The sequence below is a fragment of the Alligator sinensis genome, unplaced genomic scaffold, assembly GCF_000455745.1.
Source record: "Alligator sinensis unplaced genomic scaffold, ASM45574v1 scaffold71_1, whole genome shotgun sequence".
Taxonomy (NCBI): Eukaryota; Metazoa; Chordata; order Crocodylia; family Alligatoridae; genus Alligator; species Alligator sinensis.
Genome location: NW_005841834.1, coordinates 2,594,832 through 2,621,121, shown reverse-complemented (window position 1 = coordinate 2,621,121; position 26,290 = coordinate 2,594,832).

The window sequence follows — 26,290 nt, the reverse complement described above, 5'->3', positions numbered from 1 at the left end:
GGCACTACTTCACTGTCAGGGTGGCTAGGATCTGGAACCAACTTCCAAGGGAAGTGGTGCTGGCTCCTACCCTGGGGGTCTTTAAAAGGAGGTTAAATGAACACCTTGATGGGGTCGTTTGACCCCAGTACTTTTTCCTGCCATGGCAGGGGGGTGGACTTGATGATCTGCTCAGGTCCCTTCCAACCCTACCAACTATGAAACTATGAACCCATGGGAGCACAGCCCAAACTATGTCACATCCAAAGCCTCTTTGCCTCTCAGCAACTTTGGCCATGGTGGTGGGGGTGCATAGCCCCTTGACTATGTCAGGCCCACAACTCTGGGTATGGAGGTAGCCCAGCTCCAGCTGCCTGCAGGGAAAGTGCCCCCCCGTGCCCGAGCCCACAGCTTTTGGCTGCAGTGCCCATGGCTTTCACAGGCTACCCATGGGAAAAGCTCCCCCCTGTGATGAGAGCCCCTAGCTCTGGCTGCAGTAGTGGTGATACAGTCCCAGGATTGCAAAGCTGTGCTCCCTCCACCACAGCCAGAACCACTGGAAGCTGTGGGCACAGTGGAGAGGCTGTGTCTGCTGGTGGCGGGGGCTGCATTCTGGATGTGGTGAAGGCGATGCAGCCCCTGCCACCAGCACACACAGCCACTCCACTGCATTTAAAGCCCCAGTTCTGGTTGCAGTGGCGAGGAAGCAGCCCTAGGATTGCTGACCAAAGCTCCCCACCCCACCTGAGCCAGAGCCCCATCTCTGGCTGTGGTTCACCAGAGAGGTAGAGGCCCAGCTGCACCACATAAAACATTTCCCCGCTGCAGCCAGGGCCTCAGCTCAGGGCATGGGGGTGGAGGCACAGCCCCTTCCTCCAGTGGACACAGCCCCTATAAAGTGGCCCGAGCTCCAGCTTCAAAAGACATCAGAGCCACTTTGGATCTGCTGTCTGACAGCTTGACAGTTCTGACGGCAGAAAGAAGTGTTGTGGAAAGGGGACGTGTTGTCCTTTGGGATACCAGCCAATCATCCCTGAAATGTGCCTTCCCAGTTTTCACTTGTATCCAGTCAGATGGGGAGCCTGCAAAGCACACTGAGATGTTGCTTTGGGCCCCTTTGATTGGGTGCTTTTAATATTGCAGGCTGTCTTCAGAGCATGCAGACAGCACTTTGCACACTTGTACAGGTTTCAAGCAGTTGAATTTCAAAAGGCTTAAACTAAGTGGTTGAACTTCAGCCAGTTGAATTGAAAGCTTGTACGCACCCTTGAAGACTGTCTCAAAGGCTTATGCTGGTGAAACTAGAAATAGATTGACAATAAAACTGAATGAAAAATGGGGCAAACTACAAAAACAGTGTCCCTTTATTCTTTAAAAAAATTCATCGTTACATTTGTTTGGAAATGTCATTTTTAAATTTCAGATTTTTTTTTCCAATTCTTTTTTAATGTAACTCAAGTATGACAAGTACCAGCTAAGTTCTGGCTCATGTAATTGAAGCCTACTACCCAGATGATTTTGAAACATTTCCTATTTTCTAGACTTTTACTGTGATTCTTTCAGAATTTGCAGGGCTTACAAGCTAAGCATGTAGATAGATAGAGCAGGTCTATTTTCTTTAAGCAAAGTCTAGCAAGTTTTCTTCCAGGTGCAAACACAATATAGGCTTCTACTGCATCCACCAGGGAAGAAGTTTCCTATTTTATTTACTGTTATTTTGATAAACAAAGATTTTCCCTGTACATATGTTCAAATTGTTTGTTGCACATTAAAGCTACTGTCAAGCTACCCATGGCAGGGTGGTGTTTTTGTAATCATGGTAGTTCCTGTTGAAGTAACTCAGCTTATTTTAGAGTCTGGCAATGAGATGTATGTTAAGGAAATATATTTCTCTCATCAATCCTTCACAGTTGAGGATGATTGTCTTCCATGATTGTCTTATCTGTGGGACCAAATATGACTGACGAGAACTATCTAGGATCCACAGACTCTGTGGCATCTTGGGCACATGTTTTTGGCTGAGGTGGGTGGCTCTGAGTTCTTGATTTGGTTCATAGCATGCTGTTTCTTCCACTCCTGTTTTTCCATCTTCTGTTGCCTTTGTAAGGTTTCAAAGTACTGAGATCCTTGCAGGAGACTCTTCCTTGATTTGGGGCAGTCCTGGATGATAGTTTCCTATGAACTGATGTTGATGTTACATTTTTTCAAGTTGACCTTGAGAACATCTTTGAAATGCTTTCTCTTCTCTCCTCTTGAGCTTGTGCCTTGACTGAGCTGGGAGAATAAAACTTGCTTTGGGAATCTGGAGTTGGACATCCAAATGATGTGGCTGGCCTAGTAAAGTTAATGTTGGATGACCTTTGCCTCAGTTCTCGTGGTGTTTCCTTGCAAGAGGACACTAACATTGATGCATGTCTTTCCATTGGATTTGAAAGATCTTTTACATACAATGTCCATGGTACTTCTCCAGCAGCTTAAGATGTCTCCTGTATATTGTCCATGTCTCAGCTCTGTATAGTGACGTGGGGATCATGACTACTTGATAAACCATGAGCTTGGTTTCACCTGTGATGTTGTGATCTTTGAACACCCATTTCCTCAGAGGTCCAAAGGCCGCACTTGCACATTTGAGGTGATGTTGAATTTCTTCATCAATGTCGGTCTTCTGAGAGAGATGGCTTCTGAGGTACAGGGAATTCTTAATATTCTCCAGAGCCTCACTGTGAATCTGAATCACCAGACCTGGAGATTGCTCATTAAGAACTTGTTGATGGAGGACCTTAGTCTTCTGGATGTTAAGTGTCAGTTGCATTTTCTTGTATGCCTTGTTAAAACATCATCAATTTCCTAAAGGTCTGCTTCCAAGTGAGCCCATATTGCAGCAGCAGCAGCAGCGTACTGGAATCATCTTGGTTTTGGCTCAGAATCAGCTGAGACACATAACAGTGGATTGTGTGGTGCAGCTTGTTGAAATTGCATTATTAGTGATGAATAGCTTCAAAAAGAGTTTTACTCTGGCATTAGCACCCATGCAATCTCCTTAGGTTACTGAAAATACACTAAGATATGTGGAGAGCTGCTGAATAGAATCTTCTTTCATTCTTTCATTAGATGAATATATTTCTCAAGTTGAGTCTAGTTTGGAATGCATAGAGTGGCCTAAGTCTTTGTTGAGGTAGATGGAGTGCCAGCTCATGTATGAGAAAATTGTTGAGTAATTTGACTTGCATGTTATTTCAGAAATCTAAATATCAGCAAAAAAATATATAATGGTTGCTTGCACGAGTAGCTATGAGGGCTTTTCTTCCCCCTCCCTCCCCCCACCCCTCCCCCCCTTTTTTTTCAACAGTCTCTTAATTTTCTTTTAAAATAAAATTCTGGAGATAAGACCACCAAGACCCCTGTAGTATTTAAATTACTGAAATTGAATACTGGGCTATATTCTGCATATTTTTGTGGAGAAAAAATGTATTTCTTTCCAGGAAAGTTCAGGTATATATGTTTGGGTTTTTTTAGTGATGCTGCCATCCTCATGCATTGCCATAATGAGGTCACAGTTTGTTTGAATAGGCAAACAAGAGCTTCAGAACCCTCTGTCTCTCAGCTCTTTCAGCTAACCCCTGCTCTATGCTGTTTATTAAAGAGTAAGGCAGGGCACCCTTTTTGAATGTGGGTAGCATGCCCATTCTGTAGACCTTTTGTTTTTTCAACTGCAATGCTGAAAATACCCTGGCTGTATAATATGCACAACCAGTAGTGGAACAGTATGTTTGCTAGTGAGGATCTTAATCAATTTTTGAACCAACATTGCCATTGTGTTTCTTAGTTGTATTTGCATGTTACTTTGGTTACCATTACACTGTCAGTTTTTACTAATGGTTATCATAGAATACCATATTTTCTGCTCTAAAATTGAATAATTATAATATATCAGACACCATGGGCACATCCACACTTGCAGGCATGTGTGCTTGCAGCAGCTCAAATAGAAGTGGTGCAAACTTGAGATGGGCTTTTTCCCTCAGCGCACATGCCTGGAAAGCACTTGGGGCAAAATAACCCTGCCTGGCTCCTCACAGATCTGCAGCCAAGGGGAGAAAGATCCTGGGGTCAGCACCTGTGCAGTGTAAAAAGCTGCCCTGTCCTGGACCGATCAGTACAAAATTCTGCCCTGGCAAGCAGCCCAGGGTTACTCACTCTCAAGAGCTTCTGAGGCCCAGCCAATTGGTACCTGGGAACACTACTTCTTGTGCAATCTGGACTGCTGAAGCAGCCCTGAGAGTTCCCTGCACCCTTTACCCACTGCAGCAGTCTGGCAGTGGGGGCTGTTGCCTGGCTCTGACCTGCTGCATGCTGTCTGCAACAGAATGTGGCCCCAAGGCTGCACACCTGTCAGATGGGACTGCACAGTAAATAGTTATCTGCCCCTCTGGGCCTGCTACCAGTGGGCTGTCGCTATAGAGTTGGCCTTTGTGCAGCACTACTGCCAGGTATGCCCCTGCCTGGCTATCTGGGCAACTATTGCCTGGAAGATGTTCCTGGTGTGGTGGCCTGCTTTGAACTGTCAAAGAATGTCCTCCTGGAGCCAGCTGGGTCCAAGGTGCCAGCTCTGAGCAGGCTCCTCTGCCTGGGTCCTGCCACTGGCCTCCCTAGCAGGAATTCTGATGTTCCCTATTTGAAAACTGAAAAGTCCCTGATAAAAAAAATCCCAAAGTCACTGTGTAAAATACCCTGAAATCCAAGTTCCTCCAAAATTAAAACAAAAGACCACTATATAGAGAGAGAGAAAGAGACAGACAGACAGACAGACAGACAGCGGTCAATTGGGTAATGTTTTATTGATATATCTACAGTATTAAAGCAGTTTGGAAGCCTACCAGTGCCTCTATCATCATACTAATGATTTCTAAAAATATATATGTTTTGCTGTTTGCCTTTGGCTTTCTTACCATAGAGCAGTTAGGGCTCTCCCTGATCCCTTCACCAACCAAGATGTGGGGACAGCTGCCCCGGCAGCCACAATTCCTGCCAGCAGGTCTCATCCTATTTAGCAGCTGGGCACACAGGGTATGTGCTGGCAGGGTGTGGGGTTTGCAGGAGGGGGTGGGAAGAGGGGTGGAGGAATGTGGGGGGCTGTGGGGTATGTTGGTAGGTGTGGGTGGATCATAGGGGGAGTGTGGGGGGGGGCTGCTCAGGAGGAGTGGGTTCCCAGCCCCCTACAGGCTGCAGCCCCCCAGCACAGCTCACGGACTGCCCCCTCACACAGGGCTACAGCCCCATCCCCAACAGGGGCTACAGCACCCCCAACAGGGGCCACATGTCCCCCACAGGGGCTACTACCCAGGGCCCATGTGCCCCATTGCATGCCCTATGCTTGCCTTCTCAGCACCCCTGCATTGCTGCCCTGCCTGGCCCCATCCCCCACTGGCTCCTGCTGCATCTCCGATGGCTGCTGTACCTGGACCCATCCCCCGCTGGCTCCTGCAGCCCCCTTGATGGCTGCCCAGCCCCACCCCTGCTTGTACCTGCAGACCCCCTCCGATGGCTAACCCACCTGGCCCCATCCCCTGCTTGCACCCCCAGATTCCTGATAGCTGCCCCACCTGGCACCAGCCTCCCGACACTTAAAAAAAGAAGAAGCCCTGCACTCAGCAGCAGTAGCAGCAGCCATCAGGGTCACTAGGGTCTCCTGGCAGAGCCCCCACCCCTCAGCATGGGCATCAGGGACCAGCCCTGGCTGCCTGGCACTTGCACTGCCACTGCCCCATCACACATATGTGGCCCGGGTCGGCAGGGCACCGCGCAGCTCCATGTGCTTTCAGGCAGCTGGGGCCGCTACAGCTCTCACCCAGGGCCCAGCACCGCTCAGCCTGAACAGCCCCAGCTGCCTGAAAGAGATCAACATATGTAGAAGAAATCTGGGAGAATGTGTGTGATGATATTAATGGCAACATACTGTTAATATTCAATTCTCCATTGGTAAAATGGTGATAATAAATCTTTGTTTCATTCTTTCTCTTGTTTATTTATACACTACTTTTATCAGGACAAGGACATCTTTCTACATGTATAGCACCTAGAACAATGTGGTTCTGATTTGGGCAGCAGCTTCACGGTGTTGTAATATGAGTAAATAATAACAAAAATTACATGGATGGGAAGTGGTAAATTAAAGACCTTGCTGAGGATCATTTCAGCTGATCAGAGCACAAACACCAGATTGTGAAGAATTAAAGTGGAAAAGAGAATTGAGATAGGGAAAGCTGATTTGGCTTTTCAGTATAGAAGTCACAGGAGCATTCATGTAGCGTGGTATAAAGGAGCAAGAGAAAAGTATGATTAAATACGGAGTTCTAAAGAGTTACAGTGGAAATAAGAGGGCATAGATAATGCCAAAAGTTGAGGGTTTGGTAGTAGGTAACAGGAAGGGCTTTCTTTAAAGAGAGAGCTATAGAAGGATGAGGAAAAAGCACTGGCTGGATATAGCTTATACTGAAGAATTGAAAAACGAACAAAAGCTTGGACATGTTGGAAAGAGGGTTTGAATAGAGAGTTGGAGGTTGCTTCAAATTATTAAGGATTAGAAGCGTACCTCTCTCAAAATCAAGAAGTCTGTTTAGAACGTAAGAGGAATAAAAGACGGGAGCTGGAACCCTGCCTAGACTTTCTGCAGTGGGTGGTGGCAAGAACAGAAATAGTTAATGTAGGAGGTTGCTAACAGTGCAGAGTAAAGGAATGAACAGAGCAGTATGATAGTGGGATAAATAAGTGAAGACTACACCTGGAATTACATATTATAGAGATGGCAGAGGGAAGTAAAGCAGAGAGGGAAGGATGGAGCTAGCATTACAAAATAACGAAGCTGCTAGGATGGAGAGCATAAACAGGAATGACTGACAGGCAGTGGAAAGTGAGGGGCAGTCAAGGAGAACAGGTGGTGATCAGATAGAAAAAGAGAAGTTTACCTTGAAAGTAAACAGAATGAGTCAGTTCATATTTTCCTTTAACCAAACTCCCCAAAACCAATGGAATGAAGAAATGTTATATGATGCAGTTTGCCACATATTCCAATCTTTTAATTGAACTTCCTTAAAAATAATCTTACTGCTTTGTCTCAGATATCTTCCTGAAAGTCTCTTCTGCATACTCTGTTAGGAAAAAGAAACATACTTCAAAGCAGCTGTCATGAATATTGCTAACCAAAGCAAGTTTTTTCCCAACAGAAGAGTGACTTCAGATCTGCAGGCCAATTAACCAGAGTTTAGCTTTTTTGCATTCAATACAAGTGCTTAGAAGATAAACTTCTTATTGGTGACTGCCTATTTCTGTCTGGTTATCCAACTCCACCTGTATGCTAATAATGTTTGCTAATATATTTTCTTGATGGCACATGACTAGTAATTTTATGAGCATATCAAATCCATTTAGTGCTGTCCAATATATAATAGCATGAAGATATACCTAGTAATGGCAAAAGTGCACAGCCTTGGGGAACACCCATCATGACAAATAACTAATTGCTTTATGTACATTAGTGCCAAGTGAAGTGTCTTGTATTTTTTGCAGGACATTAGCATCCTAGATATTTTTTCCTTACTAAATATTACATAAGCATATGACATGTACAGGCTATAGTATAAAGACCAAATAGCTATTCTTTTCAAAGTAAGCTAGAAAAAATCTTAAGCCTGAACACCCTAAAACTGTGAATTAAGTCTTTATAGTTGGGTGATTTTAATTTCACTTAACATTTAACCTGTCATTATATTTGTCCCAACTAAGGACCTAATTTGAAAAAGACTTAAGATGGGAGTAAGGACCATTTTGACTTAATTTATACAGATAAGTGGCAGAATGTGACAGTTGCATTCAATGTGAAAACAATATTTATGCAAACAATAACTCTCCTGGTAAAGTATATAGCCATATGCCCAGCACTATAGTCTCTAAGCACCATCCAAATGAATATATGATGTAAAAGTTAGAAGGGGGTTAGAGAAGAATAGAAAGGGGGAATGATTTTCAGGTTTATATTCTTTCAAACTGTTCTTGGAAACCTTGGGTGCATCTACACTAGATGCTACTGTGTACCCAGTTAACATTTAATGTGCAGAATTACAGATTAATATATATTTTTAATGAATGTTTTTGAAGATGGTGCACTTATTAAAGTTATAATGTTCAGTGAAGCAGTGTTTGATTTCATTAACTGAAATTTGGTGCTATGAATCCCATTGGCAGCAATGAGACTCATTTAGTTCCAAGAGTTTTATAACTATGATTATCCAGTCTTAGTGAGTATAGTTGTAAACAGAAGAGTAACTAGTCTCCACATCATTTGTTCTATTATTGTCATTCACAAAATTCTTATTCAACTCAAGTGCTTTGTACCAACTGTGTGTTTTAAAGTCAATCCCATGCATATTATTTATAGATGTACTAACTATTCATACCACCAAATATGTTTATTATTCTTTCTCTCATTTTTGTGGGTCTTAGGCATCTTTTATAAAGGTGAAGATAGAAGGTATGCATGTTTTTTGTTTGTGGTTTTTTTTTGGGGGGGGGGGGTTCTGGTGGTGGTTCTTGCTGTTTGATTGGTTGGTTCATGTGTACATGTAGTTTCCCCCATGGTAAAAGGGTTTTTCTTTTTCATGTATCAAAGAGGTACGTACTTTCACAAGGGAATAGAATAAATTGTGAAGGAGAGATTCTTAGTGCTAATACACATATTCAATAAAAAGTAACTGAAAATATTTCAAAGTGGAATATAGTTATAGCAGCTCTGGGGTTACTGATAGCTATACATCATCCACTTATGCTGGTGTTCAAACAAAAAAGCTTTGGCCTATTTTTTGCTATTTCAGAAAAACTGAGCTCCTTCTTCAAGAACAATATGAATCCATCTTGTGAACTGGCTCAGGGCATGGATCCCAAAAGTAATCAGTGTACTTTTCCAAGGATTTAAAGATCTGTTTAAAAGAAGTTTTAGGGAATGGATCCACATTTACTCATCTCCTTGTCCCTAGTTCTAGCATATTAGAGAAAGCAATTAATTGTGATACATGAAGATAAGTCAGTGCTGCCACTCTATAATTCTGTCAAACCATAATTTTGCGTGCTTACACTGCTAAGGGTCTCTCTAGATTCTAGCTTTTAAACACAGTTTCTTATGTCTCTGATGGCCAAAGCCTGGAAATAGTTGGATAAGCCTGCCTGATTTTCATTGCTAAATCTTGCTTACATAAAGTAATATAAAGAGATGCACACCTGGAGATTCTCTGCTTATCCGGGAATTCACACTGACCTGCTAAAAGTATTATATGAGATGCCTTGTAACTTTTATACCTGCAGGAGTACATTTACTGCTCTGGAAGACTTTTCAAAATATTAATGAATTAAGTATTGCATTGCTTCTAAGATGTAGCCAGGTATTATCCCTATTTTACAGAAGGTGGAAACTGAAGAACAAACCATTTAAGAGTTTTCTGATGTCACACAAGTCAGCAACAAAGCTAGAAATAAATTCTATTCCTTTGACACCCAGTACTGTCTATTAGCCAAAAATGTATCTTCAATAGTATTCTTTTAGAAGTGAATACCCTCCAATATCCATATAATTCCTTCCAGCGATGTTGTACAGAAGAATACTTCACACACATTTCATAGGGATTTTTTTATTAGTATCATTGTATCACTATTCAAGTACCTCATGTTCCTAACCTGCTCCTCAATATTGTGTTGTACAAATTACTTCTGAAAATTACAGTACTTACATTTTGAATGTAAGTACTGTAATGTTTAGCATTTATTCCTTGATATACTCCTCTGAAATATCTCAGAAGAATTAATATTTTTGTTCTAGTCCTGTTTTCTAAGCTAATTACAAAGGTATTTTTTCACAAAAAAAATCTGACTGGTCGGTGGTCTGTTGCTATTTTTTTATTTTGTTCCACTTAATATTAAATGTATGTTACACTACCTGTGTATCTCACTCCTGACATGCTATACCTGGTTCACTTTTTAATTTGTCTGAGCTTGTCTTATCAGAGATGTAGTCTGTTATTGATTAAATAATTCATTTAGCTGTCCCCAAGATGACAGATCTGCTTATTGTCACAAGAAAGTTGATATACTATACTTTGTTTACAAAGGTTGTACAACAGTCAAAAAGTAATGTATAACTACAACATTTTTATGGATTTTACATATTATGTGCATTTCATTAACCATTACATCCAGCAAGAAATATATATTTATTTGATAAAAATTGAAATTGGCACTAAAATAACTCATGTTTATTGGTTGTGCTCAAAGGTAGGAGAAATAGAGTAAACTTGTGTGGTGAATAAGCTTGTGATGTGTACCTTCTTAAAAATCTCATCAGGTTTCTAGGCGCTTACATTTAACCCCTTCAGTGCCTATTTGCATGCGCATTCAGAGTAATGACTGTCTACAGCACTGTGACATTTCATTGCGAGGGAAAGCTACGGGGCATACACCACAGGCACACATGGATGGTGCTGCTTTGAGTGAACTCTTCACATGTATAGGGCTTTGAATTGGTTAAGAAGAGTTTATTTTGTTAATCCTGTACTTTAAAATATAATCCTGTATCCACCTTGACACAACACTGAAGTGGACATATTTTAAAGTGTTAAGTTTTAAAAATATTATTCTATTTTAGCCCTCCCACTCCTAACCTAGGAATCCTGTCTAGACTGTGGATTAACATATTGGTTTTAAAAAGTGATCTTCTACTGTCTTCCTCCTTTCCAGCTGCAGAATTCCCATCCAGACCCATTTTTAGCCCCAGTTCACAGAAATAAGGACAGAGCACTTTTCACTCTTTTAGTCTCAAAAGCAGCTTCTCTAATGCATCTAAATATAAGAAGTGAATAGGTGGGAACGCATAAGTTTAGAAGACTTGCCTGAGGTCTCATTATTATTGCTAAAATCTTACTAATGTTGCTATATCCCAAGTAAAATACACAATTAAGACATTTTCGATTTACTTATTACTGGAGAGAACTGCTGGAGAGGGTGGGAGGGGCAGGAAGGAAGGAAGGGAAGAGGAAGATTTTTCCACATTGGACAATTATGCTTTCCTATGTTTAGGCCTGTTTCACTGTTGCATTACTGATTTCAATGTGTCAAAGGAGCAGAGAAGGTTCAATGCAGGGGTCATTCAAATGCTTTGAAGTTTTTCTAATACCCAAGGGTTTCTACAGTGCTTGGATTTTTTCTGACTATTCAACATGCTTGCTATTACAACTGTTACATTAAACCTAAATTTGGCTGTGGACACACACTTACATGTATGACATTTATAGCACGTATAATCATGGGAAGTAAATATAAAGGACTAATTGAAATGTTTAGAACATAAAGAAATTTTCAGTTAAACTTTTCCAACTAAAATGTTAATTCATTTGCATACATTAGCGTATTATTTTTGATGGCCAAACAAATTTTCCAATGTCATATTTGGTAATGCACTAAATTTCTCAAAATGATGACAACTGCTTTCTTTTCCAAGAGAAGTTAAGTCAGGAGATTTTTAACAGTTTCATTCTGCAGATTTACGTGGCTACAGTATATATATGTGTGTGTGATATATCCTTCCTGGATGTACTAAGTAAATAAGTACATATATAATATACATGAGTTGCAGTTCTCATGCAATTTACATATGCATTTTTGGTATTTTCTCTCTAGATCATGTTTTTAAAACTCTAGTGTGTAGTGATGCTCATTATCCTGTAACCACCACCACTGAGTGTAAATTGTACATAGGGCTGATTTTAAACTTCTACATTCCTCAGTTTTTGCAAGACTTTATCCACTTTGTTTCAGAGAAACAATGATTTATATTGCCAAGAAAAAAATTAAAAATACATTTTCATAAAAAGGGCACAAATTATTGATAAACACATCTATGTTTGCAGATTGGTTATTTCTCAGAGGTTATTTGGGGTCATAATTGTAAATCTCATTACCTTGCTTGAAGGAGAAGGTCTCTTTCATTATTACGGTGCTGAGGTCCATATCCCTGAAGCTAATTGCAAGGTATTGCTTCAGAGTTCTAATTGTTTGCCATCAAAATAGCTGTGTAAGCTTGATTAACAGTGTTCAGCAACATTCATAATAGTCCAAGCCTGGTCCTGCATAAAATAGGAACTGGGAAAAAATCAATAAGATTTAATAAGATCAGGAACAATCACTTACAATAGTACATCAATCACGCAAAGTAATAGGTGCAGGATTTGATAGGGTCCTGAACTGCCTGAGAGATTCATAACCAGTACTCGTTAATGATTTGTTCATTTGCATTTTATCAATCCAGCTACAGCTGACAAGCAGAAGGAGCTGTAAGGAAATATGTTGACTTAAATTCATCAGATTTTACAATTAAAAATATAATAGATAATAGCAAATAAATTGTCATATGGAAATCTGACATAGCTACAAATATAGGGAATGTGTATACATGTATATATATTTACTGTGAGATTATAATAAATTAGCAGACTACAGTGACTATTAGTATTCTTGTAACCTCTCAAATAGTCTGATTATGCCTGAGGAAAATTGCAACAAAATATACATTTTTAAATTTTGCATGGTGCTTTGCAATGTCCCTCTCTCTCATTGTTTCCCACACTGTAATTCCACAACAATATTAAATATGAAACATGTATATCCCCTTGTTTTTGTACCCCTTTAAATAAATAAAGCCCTGGGCTTTGCCTTGAGCCAAACCCATATCAAACACAAAACCAGTAATAATGAGATGACTTTCTGGTGATTATTATATGCACGTTATCCTTTATCAACAGACTTTGTCTTTCTAAAGTAAGCTATGTTTATTATTTGTACTTTTTAATTGCAAGAGTAGTTAATAAGTAAATATGAAATGTCATTTACTCAGGATCTTGAATTATACATTGGTGTTAATACTTTAAACATGTCACATAAAATAAGTGACCCTGAGCCAAACCAGTATAGAAGTGCTGCAGAAACCATGAAAAGTGTTGTAAAGGGTGAATTATTCAGAAATCCGTGTAGTACTATTTACAGCCAGTCTTGCTTGGCACTTTTTCTGGATGCCTCCTTCTATGTCTTATTTGATGACTTCCTGTTTTAAATTCAATACAAACAGTTACTCCAGTTGATACCTAAATTAATAAGCCATATCCCCTCTTTCCTACCATCCAGCTTCTTGTTTCAAATTAAAAAAAAAAATCAAACATAAACTTGCAGCCTGTACTTGCAGTCCCCTCCTCCCCATATTTATGTCTTCTACTTGCAGGAGCGCCTCTTTTGTTCAGGTTGATCAGCATGAATTTATTTTATTAAGAAAACAGAAATATTTTATTTCCTAGCAAGAAAAGCTAAGCTAGGCTGCACTTATATTCCTAGCAAGGCAAACTAAGCTAGGCTGCACTTCTGTAGAAGATCTCAAAGCAACAGCTTGGTGCTGCATAAGGGGAGTTGATAAGTCTGCATTGCAACTGGCACCTTCACATGTAAGACAATACTGGAATAATTTCCCGGTATCAGGTTGAAAGGCAGTTGTGCCTCTGGAGGACAAAGACTGACTGGACTTGGAGAATGCATTATCCTGTTAGTCATAGGTTCCTCCAGCTCATTGGCAGGAAACTTGCATTGCCACTCCCTATGTTGTATTATGTGGTTCGAGTGACAGGAAAAAAGCTTCCTGTGTTTTTAGAACAGTAACACAGCCTCTAACTCTACTCTAAAAATGGATGCCCTATTTACATTTCAAAGCTAGTCCACACATTGGCTAATAAGTGTAGAAATCGATATATTATATACACTATTAATTTTAATTTTTATGGTTAATTCAAGTGATATTTAACATAAAATGTCTCATGAATCTACTTATTAAATCCATTAACTATATTAAAACAGATTAGTAATAAAAATGGGTGAGCAATTTGCAACAAATAATGCTTTTGACGAACACAACTCTCTTTCCTGCTCATAACCTGGTCATGAATAGGCAGTGATTTGTACTGTTTTGTTTGTTTTTTAGGATTCTTAATGAATAATTTATGCAGATATGTTTGAGAATGTGAAGTACTTAGGAAATCTTGGCTACAATTATTACTTTGAATTTTAAGTGTCTATTATTCTGTAGTATTCACACAATGTAATCATATAGCATTGTCAGTCCTACAGAAATATTTCTATTCCCTGATTGGATAACGTATGTTTCTTTCTAAAATGGGTTTTATTGTGCCATGAAACATATTTTCTTTTGTGGCCAAATGAATCTTGCCTGTGGGCCCAAATTTATTGTGTACAAACATCATCAAAGAGAAATTATATTTAGAAATCACTGCCATTTGCTTGAATATTTTTGTTCGTTTTCACCAAGTCCTTAAAAAACTGAGGAATGCTTTGAGTCATACATTCGTTTTCTTTTGCTCAATTTAAGTGCACTGCCCCATGATACAGACACTTGAGCATAGTTCACATACATGTTTAGTGGTATCAATCTGGTAACATCATAACTAGTTATCATCTGTCTATGATCATTATTGGTTCCATAGAACTGTATTCTGCCTGGGTATTTCAAGAGGCAATAGTTAACATTATGCCCTCTGCCAGTCAGTTCAAAGCACTGAAGTTTCCAAGCAGGTCTGTGACTTGCTGCAAAATGGCTCAAAGACTGCTACGTATTATTCAACTATAAAATTAGTTGTGCCAATAAAATACTATGGCAGGGAGCTACCACATAGATAGATGAAATGTAGTGTTTAACCCACATGTAAATGTGTGAACAAGTTGCTCATGCATTATCTGAAGTAACTAATAAATAATGATATGTTGTAATTTTGTATTCTATTACGCAGGAAAGCTGTGTTACTTACCTCATGTTCATGATGATTCACACAAAACAAAAAAGGCTGCGTTACAAACATCTTTATTTTGTTGCTTTTGTTGTTATTCAGAAAGTGCTGGTGGTCTTAGACCAATCTTTCGGTACCTCCCTCTCTGCCCCAGTTATTATATTTACAAGTACATGAATAATGCCAATTCTGCACTTTTAGAAGAGAGATGATCTTTCATGATTACTCCAGTTTTGGGGTATCCAGACTCGTCCAACAAGTGCCATATTTCTGTTTATATGTAGAAGGTGGCAACTATTAACAATACAAGAAACTCTGCTATATTTTGGTTGAATAAGCAGTGCTAAGAAGCAAAATACAGTGAGCTGGATATTCCTCCACAGGGGGAAAGAAAATGAAGGCAAGATCAGATTCTAGGCAACAACCGCAGGTCAGAAAAGACAAATCACAGCAGAATGATTTCCAGCCCCAAAGGAGAACAGAAAGGGAAGGCTCTCAGAAGTATGGAGTTGGTTTGTGTAAAGTAAAGAAGCTTACAATAATATTATGGCCTGTGGCTGCCAGTTGGTGATTCCATGCATTGGTTGTGATAGCCACAAAAATGGCAAATGAGGGCCATCATTTGGAAAGGTTACAAAATAGGTTTATATAAGCCTTTAAAACCTCCAAATGCTGTAAATAAACACTCATTTATTTATCAAAACCTGGATTTAAATTCAACAGATTATAACTAACAAAAACTTTAAGGAGTTTCTTCATAGGTAGTGGAGATCTTGTCCACTGTCTGAAATCTCTCTCTTGATGCCCTTCTGCAAATTATTCCAACTGAAGAAAGCTTTATGTTTGACTTCTATTTCAAGGTTTTGTACTAGAATATTTAAAATATAGGTTTAAATTTTTTCTCCTTCTTTTTTCTAAACTTGTCACCGTGTTGTCATTTTTTGTCATGTATATTATTCCAGAAGGATTTGATGTCTGCAGTGATTGCATAAATCAGTTCAGCCATGTCACTACTTATAAGTTTGCAATGTGTTAACTTTCTTCATAATTTACATAATGTTTAAATAATATACCTTCTTTTTTCCTTATCCCTACATTAATGTGATTAGAATCAGTTGAAGCGCTGTAATTTTCTTGAAAGGTGTGCTTTCCACCTACGCTTGCCTATTATAAGAAGTATCATTTCTAAAACTAGCAATCCGTGATCGGTTTAGCTGTCAAAAAATATTTTTTCAAAGAACAAAATACTTTATAAAATAGATCATTGTTTCTTCTTAATATTCCCACTAAAGTAAACAAACAGGAGAAAATTATTGCTTTGTCTTATTTATTTCCATGCTTGCATCTAACTGTAAATGGGAGTGAAATACATCTTCTGATATATTATGCAATTAAATTGATGGATGGTTAATTGAGTCAGTATGGCATACCATATGTGTACTCATGACCTGAATGTCAGTGGTCAGATTAAGGCTTCACACACTTGGCCAAAAAACATATGCTGTTATTGAGAATGTAGCTGTAGATGGTACACGGATTTCAGTTTATGTAAAAATCATCATAAGCGATTCTGCTTTTTAGTTAACAGAGTATGGAATCCTAGTGAATTCACTGATAAAGGATTTTAAAAATATTGAATGAGATTAATTAAAATCTTACTGACATAATGGTCACTAACTGTGGCAGGTTTCATTAATTTATCTGCTATTTCTTATTACAACATACCCTGGCCATAGTGTTTGTCCCCTTGCAGATCAGATGCTAGCTGTTAGTGAACTTTACTTCCTATCATGTGATATTTTTTCAGTAAAATGTTTCTCTTACTGGTGGGCATCATATATACTTGGGAGAAAAGCAGCAAAGAGTAAGTAGCTTATATAACTTCAATGACAAAAATACATAATGTCAAAATACATAGAAGCATGCATGCATATGTAGTTACATCCCAGTTGTAAGTAATGGGCATTTTTAGAAGGGCCTTACTAAAACATTGTTTTCACAATGATTAGTCGTACTTTTTGGCAGATGTAATATTTCTGTTTTATTTATCTAAATAATGTTTAATGGCATTCCATTTTTATCAGCTGCTTTGCATATTTTTTCTTCTAAAACAGCTATTATAGAAGCTATTGTAGCTTCACAAATGTTTTAAAGTAAATTATGTTATTTTACAAAATTATTACTGTAGAACATACATCTGAGCAATACTGTTTTATCTTTGACATTGCTTTGATGACTCATCCATTTTGACAGGTAACTGTCTGCTTTAGAGCTATTTAGTTTGCATCAACACTGAGATAAAATGAGACCTGAACAATATGTACTATAGAAGCAAAATAATATACAATCATTACATTGTTAGAAAAATAAAGATTTGTAATGGGCAAAAATAGCTAATAGAGAAATGTCTTTGATTCAGTCATTGATTATTGTTGCAAACTTACATATCCTTTGTCCACTGGCTTTAACCTATACAAAGAGTGGTACTGTCTCTGCTGCATAATTTGTTACTGCCACATTGAGGAAGATTATGATAATGTACATATAATAAAATTGACAACAATGGAGGAGTCCTATAATTGTGAACTAAATTCAAGGAGGCTGCTTTGAGTATGAGAACTAACGGTGTCTTCATTATGATTAGCTTACCTTTTCAAGTGTTCTGCTAGGAACCTCTATCACGCAAATTGAGGCAGGAACTTTATTATCATCACTATAGCAACTGCAGGGAATTTTATTTCAAAACAGTTGGCTACCTGAAAATTTTCTCATGATGGAAAGAACAGCAGATGATATATACATCTTAATTCATTTTCATTTATTCCTGTTTTGAAGTGTTCCATAAACCAGTGTAGTGCACTTAAAAAAAAAGCAAGATGGCCAGTTCCATTTTATATTACTTGTGTAATCCAGCAGGTTTTTATTGAGGGAAGAAAGAACTTGTAGATCTTGCTTGTATTATTACTTGTAAAATTTTAATTATGCTTAAAATACAGAGTATTTCAAATCTATGCACAATTTATTTTTATTCTTTATTTCTTCAGCTTAGCTGTTGCCTCTTTTTTCCTTTTAACTTTGATTGTAAATCTCAGCAAGAATAGGGATGTGTCCATGTTTGATTTTCAACTATATTATTATATTCTGTGCCTAAAGAATATGACTGTACATAGTGGATGAATATGTAAAAGATTTAAGTGAATTGTAGACGCACATTGAAATTTAATACAAATACAAGAACTAGTCCCATTTTGTCCTTAAAAAGATTGATCACATGTTCACAGCTGGAATTTTTATGCAGAACCTTTCCTTTAAAATTGCACTAGTCCTCTATTGTTGTGTTTTCTTAATTGTGAAACTTGCTTCATATGGACAATAACGATGCTCCAGATACTGGCATGTGTCTTTTATTCCTGCACAACTCTTCTGTATTTGTGTTTCTTTTTATACAGACCTGAAAAAGAACGCCTTGTATTCAAGAGCTCATCTAACTTTATTTCAACTATACAGTTGGTCCAGTAGAAGATATCACCCCCCAAAAAATCTTTTTTTTACACGGTAATGTTCTGACTTACCTTAGAAAAAAAAAGGAAGAAAATCATTTGAAATGCACATTTGCTTAAATGAGCAGGTAAAAGCGAAGAAATGTGTCAGCTTACTTGAAACCCTGTTTTCCCCATAAAATATAGGTAGATATTCAAAAGTTCCTAGTACCTATGCATTGGTAAGAGTGTTTTGTTATGGAAGTGCTGTGTATCTCAAAGTTGTCAAATATACCACATTTCAGTCATTGCTTTCACAAGTATCCATTTTTTATTGAAAAATACAGTACAAAGTTGCCTACAATCTGCATTAATGAGCAGATCACATAGTAGGGGCTTCTGAGGCTGTCTTTGACATTTGCATCACCCTTATAGCTAAATGTCTCTGACTTTTTCCTAATGAATAAGCATATTTTGTATATCATTTTACAGATTTTAGTAAATTCTTTTAGGGTTGTTGGTTGTAGCCATGTTGGTCTAAGGACATAGGCAGACAAGGTTATTTGGGTAGATTTGATATTTTTTATTAAAGCAACTAAATAGTTGGAAAAATTGTTCTTTGCAAGCTTTCAGGAACAAACACCCTTCTTCAGGCACAGAGAGAGTCTGCTGGACTCATCCAGTGGTTGCTAAAGTTACTTCGATCAACAGTTACCTTAGATCTCTTCCTTGTTCAGGCAACTGCCATTGTTATAAAACTGTCCAATTGTCAGAGATTCCCATGGAAAAATGAGGTTGAGTCCTTCAAAGTTTGAAATGTATATATACAGTGGAAAGACCAAGATTGATATTTGTCTTTTTTTTTAACGATGTCAGTGATCCCAGCTCCACTTCATGTATAGGCTCTGTTAACAGTGAAGTGAAGGCTTTATATTTACTCAAAAATCTTTTACTACAACAGTCAGATGCTTAGAGCACTGGAAAAATGTTCAAAACCAACTGAAGTTATTTAGAACTTGAGATCAGACTTTCAAAAATTTCTACATCCCTTAGAGAGTCAATGGGATGTAAGTTCTTAAAGGACTTTTGAAAAATGTGCCTTGTATCTGTAAGAACAATAATACATTTTACTCTGATAGTTTGGATTAAACCATTTTGTAATTTTTCATTTACCCTAAGAAGGGTCAATACCATCCCACTACCATGCCAGTGTGAGCATAGATAAGTTTACCCACAAGTTCCCATGCCTGCCCAGGTTATCTCTGGGCTCAGGATGCTCCTCTGTTTACCTATCATAACCTGGAAGAGAGGAGGCCTTAAAGGATCCATGCACTTCTTCCTGCCAGTGCATGATGCAGGGAGGGGTGGCTGTGGTGACACAGGTGGTAAGGTACACAGTCGACAGCCCAGAGGTTGCAAATTTGAGGCCATAACAGAAGAGCTTACAGTATGGCCCTGTCAGATTTCAATGAATCTGCAAATTCTGCTAAATACCTTGTCACAAGAGCATGAAAAGGAATGAAGTGGGGAGCACCTTCCTCTCTAATTCCTTTGATCCATGTTTATTTTCAATTAGACTTTAAAATATTAGTAACTCTTACTCATTCTAGACATAAACACATTTTTAGAAACTGATTTTTTTAACCAAAAAGAACTTTAGCAAAAATGTTGACAATAGTTCTCATGCAACTATTCCAATATAAATAACTGAAACAACAAGACATGAGAACACACGTTGATATATTTATTGTCTACAGTTAAGTCTACCTGAGTTAACAATGCAATTTATTATTAAGCTTATATGATTGACAGGACATGAATGTACTACCCTTGTTTTATTATGCCAAAAGTTTAAATGACTGTTTCAGGATGAATATGACAAAAATCAAGTTTAGTTTGAGTTCTATATGAAAAAATAGTGCAAATATGTATACTATTTTTCACTAATTCTCTGTGCATGGATACCCATTTCCAAAATGTCAGAAATCTGAAAATATTTTTGATGAAGCATAGGACTGTAAAAGCCACATTTTTATGAGAAAATTTACATTTTCCATTTGTGGGAAAAGGCATGAAAATATCAAAAGACAACATTTAGGCTTGAGCGTATGTCACAGAAGTCAATATGAGTTTTGTCAGTGACTTCACTGGGTGTAGAAATAAATACCTCTATTGAACCAGTCTAAGAAGTTCTAAAGGAGCCCCAAATAGGGCTGGACAGGAAATGTTGCCATCCTGTAAAATTCTGGCCAATGAATATTTATTTAAGTATGCAATATAGAACAAATCCAACAGGAAAATGTATGAAAGAGACTGAGTCTATAGCTGAGAGGTGGGCTCAGGTTCAAGTCCCTCCTCTGAATCAATCAGAGGAGGGACCTGAGCCAGGTTTCCTAAATCTGTGAATGCCCTGATTATTAATATTGGTCATTCTGAGATGAGTGGCACATTCTGTCTTGCGTTTGATCAGACATTCCAGCCTAGACCTGAGAACCTTTCCCAAGTAAGTTTTTGTCAAAATCTTTATGCTCTTGCCAAGAATTTGCTTAAAACAAATCAACATTTTTCAGTGTGAAATGTCCTCATCAAAAAATTCCTGACAAGCTCTAGTTCTGAGAACCATTTTCATATCTCTAAGAGAGTGACCCCTTGCACTCATAACTAACTGTCTATATGTCACATAGGCCCCAATCTTACAAACTGATGGATAGATCTGTGAACCTGTACAAAATATTGGTTTCATTGAAATTTCAGTCAACTTTGCATATTTACCCACATGGATGAGACTACAACACTGGTGATTTGGTAGATTAATAACATGATTTCAGAAGTAAGACTTTCAGATGCTTGTGAATTTAAATGGAATCATATAGTAATTTTTTCTAGGATCAAAACAGGGTATTTATCAAATTTAGAACCAAGCCAGAATATCCCAGTTCCCCACAAACAGTCCAGTTAATTCCTCTGTGTCTCAGTCTATCTATCTGCAAAAATGGTGATGATTTATTGGTGTTTGTAAAATGCTACAAAAAGGAAAGTAACTCTTCCAGACAATCAGGGACATGCATAAATAAAGAAGGTAGGCACCTTTTAGCTTTGAGCTCAACTCTTAGTCCACTAGATATAGTAAGGGCCTTGTTACACATAAATTTTAGGTGGCTCCTTGACCTCTTAACCCCTAGATTGCCTACACATTAACACCTGAAACTAGGTTTAAGCATGCTTTAGGTGGCTTAAGGCTATGCCATTCTAATCCAGGTTTAGCTCTGATCAGTGTTATCTAGCTCATGTTGCATTAATGTATGGCCACTCCCCACATATGAACCATGCAAGTTGCAGTCTTCCAGCATCCCATGATATAGTGTGTGTCATCATTCTCCCCCACCCCAACCCATTCTGTGTGGACATACTTTATACCCCTGAACCCTACTGCCAAGGAAGCAGTTCCGACACCAAGCTAACTCCCTCTCCTGCCCCTGGGAATGTGACCTTCCCACCTCCAGGAGTGCAACCCCATGCAAACAGCCTGTAGAGCACATGCCAGCTAGCCAGGTCCCAGGGTATGGATGGATCCAGGAGTGGAGTCTAGGGAGAGTGGGGAGGGGAAACTAAGCTAGGAGGCTGGATTGGGTCCCCATGAGCTGGAGCTTCCTTTCAGGGACAGAGGCAGTAGCTGCCCTAAAAGTACCTTCCCCCACCATTCCCACTTCCCAGCTACCCCAGGAAGCATGACCAGCACCCCCAACACCCCAATCTCAAATCCTAATTTATTAAAACACATGAGACCTTCTTTAATTTACTTCCTCTTTATTTCTTTTTAAATTATTTTGTTTTACTTCTTTTTATTTTATTCTTCAGTGGCTGACTTCCTTCATTTCACCACCCTTCCCTCACCCCATTTCCTTTCCACTTCCCATTTCATTACCCACCCTCATCCTATTAACTCTCAGTCTCCCAGCTTCATGTTCCTTCCCACCCCATCACCACAACATCTCTCTTACACCCCCCACCTAGAGCAGGGATAGAAGCCCATCCTGACTCACCAGACCTGTAGTGGCAACTCAGAGCTGTAGCTCCTAATTAGGCCCCTCCTTGACAGCCTTCCAGTGGCAAGTCACACCTGGGCAAGTGGAGGACAATCAGAGATATTTAGCCTAAGGTGTGAATGTTCCAGACTCGAGCTAGCACTAACAGTGATCAGCGCTTGAGTAGCTCAGACTGCAACGTGTAACAAGGCCCTAAGCCAGTCCTGGGACCTTGAAATCAATGAAATATTGCTCTTATTTTCAGTGGGGCCAGGATTTCACCTGATGGCTTTTGTGAGATACCACATCTTCTGTCAACAATCCTGTCAACAATCCTCATATTTAGAAGTCCAAAAGTGTTTATTTTCCCCTTTTTCTCACATTTTTGCAAACGTTTAGCTAGCAAAAATACAGTTAGTGGTAAATATCAGCGCTAATTTTGCGGCAGCTAGCTAGCAACAGCACCAGCACCATAGTGCCGCTCAGCATGCAGCCAGACCAGCGCCCCATGCATGTTCAGCTCCACACAGCTGAGGAAAAAGAGGATAACTGTGTATGCATCACACCATGCAGAGCATGATGGGAGTCGTAGTTCTCATGCTGACACATGCACTTAGCTCCCCCAAATAATTATTTCTCCCTCCATCTATGGCCTCCTATCTCCACATGACAGAAGCTTCACAATGTCTCTGGTCTGCTTTCCTTTTCTGTCTTCCTCTCTGATCTCCACCTAGGTGAGGCTTCACAGCCTAAACCATCTCTATTAAATCATCTCTTCCCCTTCTTAGCAATGGGGGAGAAAAAGGAGGACCTATTACAGATGCCCAACCAGCTTTGCTTAGACTTCCAAAGCTCAGACAAAGAAACTATATCACTTTAGAGCAGTGGTCACCAACCAGTGGATCTTGATCCACCAGTAGATCTCAGGGCCTCTTGTGGTAGATCTCAGAGCCTCTTGGAGTCAATCTATGGCTGGGGTAGGGGGCTGAGTGCCCGCGTGCATGCACACAAGTGCCCCTGCCCAGCAAGTCAGTCCATGGGGGAGGGAAGAGGCAGGGGCTAGACTGAGCTGCCTGTGGTGAGGAACAGTGCCGCAGAGGCAGGAGCAGGGGTAAGTTGAATGGGGCCCTGGCTGGGTGGGACTTGCCTGCTGGGAAGGCACGCCGCCAAATAATTTTTTCTCCCTCTGTTTTGATCTGCCCCCGCCCTTCCCGCCCCACAGATTTACCTGCTGGGCACAGGGTGGGGAGGGTGGTGGGGGCACATGGTAGATCTTGGGTTGCTTTTAAATGCCAAAGGTGATCTCCAGCTTAAAAATGTTGGAGACCACTGCTTTAGACAATGTCATCAATACTTATTCTTTTGTTGATTCCTTACAGTACATTTATGCTTTGATTCTGCCAAGAGTTCTGTACATCTGTGCTCATGGTTTTCGCAGTATCAGGGCATTAGGGCCAAATCAGCTAATTGATCTTTGAATCTAAATACAAGGAGTAAAATCCTGGCCATTCTGGAGTCAACTCTCATTGACTTTGATGAAGCCAGGACTTTACACAGAAAGTTTACTTACCCAACTACCAAAACCACCTAGTTTGTATATGCAACTATCCAGTTGTACACTAAAAGCGGAATAGGTAAGAAGCTTTTCTACACAATTTCCAAAGCTGTATTGGAATGTTTGGCCCCTAAAAATGTGTCTGTCTTTAATCATTTTCAAACTCCTACTCATCCATGCAGATAAATGACCAGATTTCCATTTTATGGGGGAAAAAAAGAGTAGGAATACTCTAAAACTACTCCAAAAAAATGCCAAAAGAATTTATTGGCAGACAAGGTTCTTGGGGTAGATATGATACCTTTTATTAGACCACCTAAATAGTTGGAAAAATTGTTCTTTGCAAGGTTTGGGGCACAAACACCCTTTTTCAGGCATAGAGAGAGTCTTCTGGTCTAGTACTAAATTACTGTGCAGTAACCAGTGTTACTGTTCAGTCCTGTCACTGCACAGTTATTTTCACTGCTACTCTGCAGCAGCATTGCTGTTGTGGTTTATGCCCAGCAATGCTGTTGCTGGAGCAATGAGCTATGGTGCACTAGCTCATTGCTACAGCAACATAATGTCTCATGTAGACACACCGAATTTGTAGCACACATGATAAGGTTCAAATGGCTGCTAGGCACAGTAGGATAGTGCATTAACCTTTCCCTTCAAGATATCTTAGGCCCCTGGCAGATGTTCAATTAAAAGCATTATGTCAAGAGGTGCAATTGTGGGATCAGAGATAAAATCCCAATTGTGCCCTATTGCCAGTGGAGGAGGAGATCAGGATCAGGATTTTAGATTCCCTTTGCACCAGCAAGTAGCAAGCTGAGGTCTAGTGTCACATGGCACTAAGATGTGCTTGCTCTTTTACGAGTAGAAGCAGCCTAGCCAGGGAGCCCTGCAGGTTAGGCAGGGCACCATAGCTGCAGGTTGTCTGAGCAACAGGCTAATGTGGGAATTAGCCAGCACCTGCAGGCAATCAGCTGACTGGAAGAAAGCAGGGCCCAGGGAGCATATAAGCCCAAGGCTGGGACTGGCAAGAGTTTGCTCTTTGTCAAATGCCAGGGGAAGGAGCTCCTGTACAAGAAAGCTACCCAGGGATGTTTGGTTTCCTGTTTGACTGCCTACAAGAATAAGAGGGCTCCAGGAGCTCACCAGATAGCCAGAGATAGGAGGTGTGTTATTCTAGGGTAGAGGTTTACTCTCATAAAGAGGCATAGCATTGTCTCCATTGTTATTCTTATATTATAGCCCAGGGGCTTATGTTTACATTGCTGTTTGAATGTAAACATAAGGAGATTTGGGATGGGACTGTGAGGAGTTGTTAAGGAGGTCCCATTAATGCCCAGGAGGGACACACAATCCCCTTGATTCCTGCTAGAAGCAAGATCAGGTCTTGGGCAGCCAGAGAGCCCAGTGGCAGAGGGGTGTGGTGAAACAAGGGCCAAGGGCCTGGCACCAGAAGGGTACAGCTATAAAGGGGCCCAGGGTCTGGCACCAGAGTGGCACAGCCAGACAGGGGCCTAGGGCCCAGCAGGCAGGGAGCGGGGGTCCAGTGACTGGAAGAGACAGGTTGGAGCTAGTGCCTCAAAGCCAGGTCCAACACAGTTGAAGCCTAGGCTAGACAGCCTAGCTAGATTAAAGGGGCAGAAGCCAAGGCCCTGACAGAGGGCACAACATTTCCATAACACTCATGAGACATGAGGCATGGTATAGGGGAGGTTTTGGAGCCACACAGTTAGACAAAGGCTTGCAGTGCCCCATGTGGCACAGTACTGGAGTGAGGTGATTCAAATCACTGTCCTGAATCGATTCAGCTGAATTTGATTTGGAGATTTGGCAGTAGCTGAGTTGCACAGGCCCATCTCCTGCCTGCTCTCCCAGCCCCAGCAATGGCTGTCCCCCCGTCCCAGCTCCTGGCACTTTAAACAACTTTAAACAAAACAGCCCCCACTAACCAGGTGCTGCCAGGGGAAGGGGCAATCTCTGTTGCCCCCCACTGCCCCATGCTGCATGGGGGACGCTGCATGAGCCCTTCGACCCCTTCCCCTCTGTCCCAGCCCTCTCCATGGCTGCCCTGCCTGCCCCAGCTCTGGCCCTTTAAGAAAATAAGAAAAGCAAAAAACCCTGAACTCACTGGTTCCTGCCCAGCAGGGGGTGATCCCTGCTGCCCCCCCACTGCCCCATGCTGTGTGGAGGGCTCTTCCATGAGCCCCTTGAAGCCCAAAGGCCCCTGCAGGAGCTGGTAACCCAGGGGGGTTAGGTTTTTTTTTTCTTAAAGGTCCAGAGCTCGGGTGGGTGGGACAGCCATGAGGGGGCTAGAACAATGGGGGAGAGGTTGCAGGGCTCATGACAGAGCCCCCATGCAACTTGGGGCAGTGGGGG